The sequence below is a fragment of the Octodon degus genome, unplaced genomic scaffold, assembly GCF_000260255.1.
Source record: "Octodon degus isolate 3935 unplaced genomic scaffold, OctDeg1.0 scaffold00069, whole genome shotgun sequence".
NCBI classification, from domain to species: Eukaryota; Metazoa; Chordata; class Mammalia; order Rodentia; family Octodontidae; genus Octodon; species Octodon degus.
In genome coordinates, this window is record NW_004524645.1 from 4,088,311 (window position 1) to 4,096,335 (window position 8,025).

The 8,025-nt window shown below is 38.5% G+C and overlaps 1 long non-coding RNA gene across 1 annotated transcript in view; it reads right to left on the minus strand.

Moving 5' to 3' along the window:
- Positions 1–2,357, minus strand: part of LOC111817761 — a 24,856-nt gene extending 22,499 nt beyond the window's left edge. The window contains exons 1-2 of the long non-coding RNA XR_002821884.1: positions 2,277–2,357; positions 1,943–2,032 (exon numbers count right to left, since the gene is read on the minus strand). This is a non-coding gene — a long non-coding RNA (uncharacterized LOC111817761). The remainder of the gene's footprint in view (positions 1–1,942; positions 2,033–2,276) is intronic.
- Positions 2,358–8,025: the final 5,668 nt, after the last annotated feature.

The following is an 8,025-nucleotide window of genomic DNA, read 5'->3' on the forward strand; positions in this document are numbered from 1 at the left end:
AAATGTCCTATTAATCAGCTTGGAAAGTGTCTCATTGATATTTGTTTCTCAATAAAATAAATTTTAAAAAAGATTCATTACAGGGCTGCAGTGATGGTTCGACATAAACAACTCAATAAATGTAATACTGGTGTTGATATGGTAATCAACAGAGTCAAGGAAAAAAATCACATGATTGGGCCAGCAAGATAGCTCAGCAGTCTAAAGTGCCTGCTTAGGCAAGCTTAGGCAGGTGCAGGGGACCATGGTTTGATGCCCAGCACCACATGGTATGCCAGCCCTGCCCTCAGGGTGGGCTGAGCCAGCCATAAAAAAGAAAAAAAATTCACAAGATCATCTCAATAGACATAAAAAAAGCATTTGACAAAGTCTAATGGTGATTCATGATAACAACGCTATAGAAATTTGGAATAGATGGTCTTTATCTCAATTTAATAAAAGCCATCAATGACAAACAAACAGGCAACATCATACTAAATGATCGAAAACTGAAATGTTCCACTCTAAGGCCAGGAACAAGAAAAGCATGTCCACTGTCACCTCTTATTTAACATAGTTCTGGCAACATTAGCCAGAGCAACTAACCAAGAGAATTAAAGCAATAAGGGTTGGAAAGGAGGAAGTTAAATCATTATTTGTGGATGACATGATATTCTATGTAAAAATCCCTAAAAAGTCCACCGAAAGACTTGTAGATTTAATAACTGAATTCAGTATCAAAGCTGGGCATAAAGTCAGCCCTCAAAACTCAATAGTTTTCCTGTATACAAACAACAAACACTGAGAGAGAAATTAAGGAAATAACCTTTTAGAATAGCATTGAAACAAAATGAAATACTTAAGAATAAGTCTGACAAGGGAAGTAAAAGACTACATTGAAAATTGCAGTATTCTGAAAAAAGAGATAGAAGAGGATATAATAAAATGGAAAGATATTCTTTGCTCACAGGTAGGAAAAATCAACATATTAAAAATGGCCACACTCCCAAAATTATTATACCAATTTAATGCAATCCCAAATCAAAATATTATAACTCACAGAACTATAGAAAAATTTGTAAAATCATTTTAGAACCAGAAGAGGTCTAGAATAGCAAAAACAGTCCTAGGCAATAAAGACAAGGCAGGGGCCAATCACAATCCCTGACGTGAATTGTACTACAAAGCTGTTGTGGTAAAAACAGCATGGTAAAACAAAACAACACTCATATAGCCTGAGGATTAATGGAACAGATTAGCAGAGCTGCAAGCAACAACAAGCACACTCAGCCACCTTATCTTTGACAAAGGGGCTAAGAATATTCACTGGAAGAAAGACAGCCTCTTTAATAAATGGTGCTGGAAAAACTGGCTTTCCACATGCCAAAATCTAAAACTAGACACATGTCTCTCACCAACACTCAACTAAAATCAAAATGGATCAAAGATCTAAAAAATAAAAGAGAAACACTAAATTTGCTGGAAGATAGACTAGAAGGAACTCTTGAAGACGTAAGTGTGGACAAATATTTCATGAATAAAACCCTGACATTATGGGAAATAGTACAAAGAATCAAGAAATGGGATCTCATCCTACTAAAAAGCTTTTCACAGCCAAAAATCATCAACAGATTGAGAAAAGAACCCATAGAGAGGGAAAAATATTCAGACAGAAAATAGGAAGGAGGGACCGGGGAGATGGTTCAGTGGAATAAGTACTTCCCTGGCAAGCACAAGGGCATGAGTTCAATCACTGGTTCTGCCAAAAAAAAAAAAAAAACAGGAAGGAAAGCTTTCCCAAACCCAAACACATCTTGTTTCAGGGCTGCCAGTGTAGTGCCACAGGTTGCCTACTGCATAGCACAAGGGACACATGCCACATGGTTAGAGAGTCATCTCTACTTCTTTGCGTGGAAAGGTAGGTGTTCTTTGATGCGAGGTGTTGCAGAAGAAATAGAAATACCTGCTTTGACTTGTGTCTGTGATGATGATGGGTGAACCACTTCAGTCTAGGAAGACTCCGCAGCTATACTTTCTTCAGCCTCCCACAGTGCTGGAATTACAAGTGTGCATAAATTTAAAGCCCGTGCTGTTTTTCCTGCAGTGGCTTCATGCTGGTCCTGCATTAATTCTCCACCCATATAAAGAGCATCTTTTTTTTCTTTTCTTTTTTAAAACAATTTCTTTAAGAGTGTTTATTAAAAATATTTGTTGCAATTCATCCATATTCAAGAGAACTTCATTCTTTCTACCCTAACCATAACAAGGTCAATTACTAGCAAGAACATAATGTTTACCTCCAGAACATCTGCCATAGCTGTGCATTGGCCTTCAAGACCTTCTTGTTCTTGTTATTCTGAACAAACCCTGATTCCTTTTGTACTCAAAGACAAGGCTAAACTCTTCTCAAATGTCTGATCAGTTTTATAGCTTCCACGTACCTTGAAGTCATGCCACACTGCAGCTAAGGTCCCCTGTAGCTTTTGGAAGGGAACAGGACATGACTCTGTCCCTTGCTTGAATGGCTTGTCCTCTTCTCAAATGGAGAACACCTCATATTGAATGTGTAAGGGAGAGATGTGCTAAATTCATCATGGCCACAAGCCGATAAAGTCTTCCTGCAAACAATCTGATCAGTCACTATCAAAAGCCATCTTTGCAAGTCTTAAGTTTTTGTGAGTCCCTCTGTATTGTTACCTAGTGTCATAATGGCTATTTAAGTCCTCTAGGCCTCCATGGTCTATCTGGACACCTGGAGCTGTTTGGGATTGCAAATGCTATTTTCCAACTCACTTTTTGAACATAATTCTTCCACATCTACTAGGTCACATTAATCTTGTGTTAGCATGTTTGGTTTGATTGCCTGTGTGATTTTTACCTTGGAGCTGGCCCAAATAGGAAGGGAAATATAATTATAAGCAAATACACACCGCACATACACAAATCCAACTCCAAGCCCTGGAGAGCTACGTAGGAGGCAGGCACTGGAGAAACCAGACAGAGGCTTGGAGACTCCTGAACCCCACTGGTTGCTCACAGCAATGGCAAAAGTAGCTGGAGGCAGAAAAATACCCCCATTTTATTACAGTACTGGGGATAGCTTCTTTTTTGTTCTTTTAATTTGAGGCAGGGGTCTTGCTAACTCACTAAATTGTCCAGACTGGGTTCAAACTGATGATCCCCTTCCTTAGTCTTCCAGAGTGTTGTCCTTACAGGTATGAGCCGCAAGGTCTGTCTCCCATCCCCCAGCATATAGGAATCATAGGCCATCAAGTCACAGCAATGAGTAGGGGCAGAGTGTACAGTGTTCTGCTGACAGACTCGGAAGTCCAGAGCCATGTGAATTCAAACCACACTTCTGCTGCCTGCCGCGTGTGCAGAAAGCTCACGTGCTCCTCCAACCTTCAGTCATTTATCCACATAGGACTAGTAATTCATGATTCAACTTTTGTAGGAATTATTTGAAATAATGAATGCAAACCCTGAACATAATATTTGGAGAGTGAACACTACGGGCCCAATAGGTATTATGGTCTAAGAAATATAGTTTATTATCTTTTCCAGAAGAAAGTAGGTTAGCAATATAAGACTGGCTATTTTATTATTCATTATTTTAAATAGTAAGTATAGCTCAAATTATTATCCTTTATGAAAACGTTTGGGGGAGAATGAAAGAAAAAGCATTTCTCTTTTCAAAAGTCTCCTCAGTTATATATACATATATCTGCTCTCAAACAATAATTAGGATATTTGAATTTTTCATCTGCATATCGTTATCTGTCATTGGAGACTTCAAAATCTATTCTTTTGGAGTTTGTTTCCAAAAATAGTAATTACCAAGACATGACCTCAGCACACATACAATAAAGCACCTAAGAGATTATATGTTTTTCAATTTCCTTCACTCTTAGAAAAATAAATCTTGAATCCTGGCATTCAGTGCCAGCCCCACCCCCAAGGTGGGGCGATGGGGAATGAGACTGGGCATGGTGGTGCACTCCTGTAACCCCAGCGCTTGAGAGGATGAAAACAGGAGGATCACTAGGAGTCTGATCTGTGTAGTGAGACCCTGTACTAAATACATTTAAAAAGAAAAAACAAAATCACTGGAAATTTCTGTTTCAGAAAGTTGAATGAGTTCTAGTTCTTTCTTTAATAAAAGCTTGGTTACCATGAAAACATATACTTTCATTTTTCCAAATTGCAGAGAAAACATACAGTAAAGATTAAAGTTACAATTAAGACAAGGTTGCTACAACAAAAAGGTTCAGGTTCTCTGGAAGAAAGTGAAAATAGAGGTATACTTCTATAGTGAGTACTCTTTTTAATTTTTTTATTTTTAAAATAATTTTACTGAGAAACAAATAGCAATGAAACAGTTTCAAAACCAATTACTAGCACAGTTTCAATAATTAATACATTGCAAATTGTTGTCTTAGTGGTTATTCATTGTACAAGGTGAAGACATGATATCCTGTCCACAGACATTATTAGAACAAATCTCTCTATTCAGTGAATTAAGAGAATGCAGCTGTATATCTTTCTTAACTCTCTGAATATAGACACAAAATGGTCATTCATTTGTATTCCCTCTTTTGTTTAGCTTTGTCAGAGAAGGCTATCCCATTGTCATTTAAATATTATAGGTGCGTGAATTCAGCAAAATATTCCAATATAGTCCAGTAGTCCATATTAGTATTGGGTTATCCATAGAACTGGCAATGTCAGAAGTTGTTGACTTGAGCCTTTTACAGCTCAGAATATTCATATGGCTTTACTTTTTATATTTCATTTTTATACTTTTATGCTGTATGGTTAAGACCAAGATAAAGCAAGACCTGTATAACAAGAAATGTAACTTTTGTATCTGACAAGGTCCGTCAAATCCCCTCAGGATTCATCCTGAAACCCTGTACCACAGTTTGTAGATCCTTTGTCAGTGTCAGCCATGTGGATGAGTCACAGCCATTGCTTGACCAATTTGCTCTCTATGACAGCCTGAGAGAATGTTTTCTCTCCATGTGACTCTCCTTAGGCACACTCTACATCGTTGATCTCATTCCTCTGTGGCCCCATAATCTCCTTGATCATATAGTGAGTACTCTTTCTCGAGTTAAGTTAAACCTGAAAATCTCACACTACGTATGGGTACAATTCAGATGGAAAAGAAAGTCGCTAACCAGTTTCTGAGGAATAAATGTCAATTTAAATAATTCCACCTTTACATGTTTCCTTCAGGATCTAGTAAAATTTTATTTTTAACCTTTTATTAGTGCATATTTGCAGTACATTATGACTACATTCATCATGAGGAATCAGTACATGTATGTAACATATCTCAATTCTTTTTATGTCACTTCCCCCTCCACTCCTTTCTCCCCTTCCTCCATCTCTTGGTTCCTTTCCCATTTGTGAAAGATAAAATTAGAATTCCATTTGATTATCTACAAACACAAGCTAGGCAGTAGATCCCTGGCCACGAGGAGGAGCGCAAGCTCTTGCCAAAGTAGTTCTCTGCTCTGCACCTGGCTCTGGGAAGTTCAGAATCCAGAGCTTCCGAATAGCCTCCCCATTAAGGCAACGTTTAGTGAGACCTACTTGATCCATTCTCTGTGGTTTTTTTCCCTTCGCAGTGAAAGTATACTCCCTTTCCAAGAGGGTAATTAAATCGCTTCTGCCCCATGCGTGTCCTGAACTGCAGAGCAGGCCCAGGATAATTGGAGACAGGCAGCTATTTGCCCTCTAATTTAAATGTATCCTAAAGCTTAGAGGTCTACAGGCAAAGCCAGACGCCTGTGTGAGCCAAGGGAGCAACAAAGAAGGCTGTCTACTGTGTGGCGTGACGGCAAACACCAGCACTGGGCGACGCCAGCGTTCAATAGACATTTGACCCCATGAGGCTAAAGCGAAGATTTCTGGAGCAGGTGGCAGAGGGGACTGTGGTGCCCAGGGCAAAAGCATCAGCCCCGACTCTTGAACAGACCACTGTGGCTACATCGGAAAGCAGAATTGGGGTTGCCAGATTTGGGGGATTTTTCAAGAGAAGTCACAGATCTTGTGTTTAAATGAAATCGACCCCATTTCAAAAGTTCGGAACTCACTCCAATGAAAAGCAACAGCACAGCATCATCACTAAGGCAGACCAAAGAAAACAAAAGTGCCAAGACATTGCTTTCCTAATTGTGGCTTAGAGGATGAAGTTTTGTGCAAGGTTGCATTTCTTCTTAAAATATACACAGAAACAAATGTTCTTTTAGAAAACTGGTCTCTAAAATGAAATACCACTTATTTAAAAAGACGCAAAACCTCTACACTAAGTTCAATGTGGTGACCTGGATCAGTTCTTGGACCAGAGAAAAGCCCACAGTGGTAACATAGTGAAATCCCAGTAAAGTCTGCAAATACTAGAATCCCACTGATTCCCCCAGGAAGAGGATGCCTTATTCACTATTGAAGAATGAGCAATTAGCGTCTGTGTTTCAATATACAAAGGAATTAAGCTTATGATGGACAACAGAGAAAAGAGTTCTAACTTTTACACATGATTTACTTGCCAGAGAGACTTGGCTCCATTGCAGTCTGTGAACCTCAGTTTCCCTCCGGGCACCAGGGTTGCTGTGAAAATTAGATGGGACTTTTGAAGAAGCAGCTTGGCCCATTGAAGAGACTTGGGAGACCTCCTCATAATCCCATCAATGAATGAATTGGTAAGCAATACGCAATCGTTTTCTATATAAGCCTGGTATGATTTGGAGTTATTTGTATTTCTTGTGAGGTATCTTCAGTGTATTTTATCGACTTTGTTCAAAGCACCTAAAATTGAGGGTCTAAATACACAGTAGAGCTGAGTATACGTGAACTAAAATTACCTATGACACTGTCACCTTGAAGGTACGCCAAGCATGTTAATTATTTACTAAGTTTGGCTTTTTCCCGAAGACACTTGAGCTAAGGATTTTTCAAGGCTGAATAAGGTCACATTATTTTCTTGTAAAAGATCAAGAAAATCCTATTGTGTGTTCAAGAATTGATGTGGAAACTCTTATTATCACAAGTTGGCATTCATAGAAAGTAACTGTTTCTGGTTAAAAAAAACTGGTTGTAAATCCAGTTCTTACATATGATAAACCTTCAGAAAGTACATGCTCAAATCTTTCAGTTGCCCTAGAGTTCTATTTTAGAGGGAGGTTTTTCCAAAAATTATTCATTTTGTCTTTTTAAATATAAATGCTATTTTAAATAATTAGTTTAAAATGAAGAAAGCATTGGTTTCAATGTTTCTCCACTATGTGGGATAAATTAATTAGACAGGATAAATAATTGACCTTTGTAGCTGGCGTTTTCCATAGCCTGAGGAGGATAACATATTGAACATGAGAGAATAGGGAGGGATAACATTAGAGTCACAGCCCTAAGGACCAGATGAGGGTGGGAAGAGACGATGGTGGTCTGAACATTTAAGTCACAAACAAAATTGCAACAAAGAACAAACACACAATATTGAATTGGGGGCTATTGTCCGAGTCACTATCAGTTCCCCCATATTCTAGGGAATGAGGAGAACAGGATGACACAGCATAGAATCCACATATACAATACCTGATGGTAGAGTTGGAAAAGGTGTTATGCAAGTTTATATGTGTATGTGTTGTATACTATAGAGTGATCAGAAAGACACGCTTTCTTGGAATTAGATACCATTGCTCTCAGAAGTTTTGAGGGATCACTGGATACTAACCCCAACTCTTAGACTCATATTTGTGAGAGGAGATACAGCTTCATGGTATAAGGAAAAGTGAATCTTTACGAAGACGCCCAGTGCTGAGTGGACTTATAATTGCTCTCTACACTCATGGCTTCAACTGCAAAATAATCACATTTTCACTTAAATATTTGCTGTGCCCTTTCTCAAAGTTAAGAAATAGCAGTTGGGGAACATTTTTGTTTTAAAATTCTTGCCTACACGCTTTCTTCATTGCAAAACAAATAATTTTGGACAAATCTGCCAAGCAGTGCATAAGATGAGGGAGTGGCAGACTCCTTAAG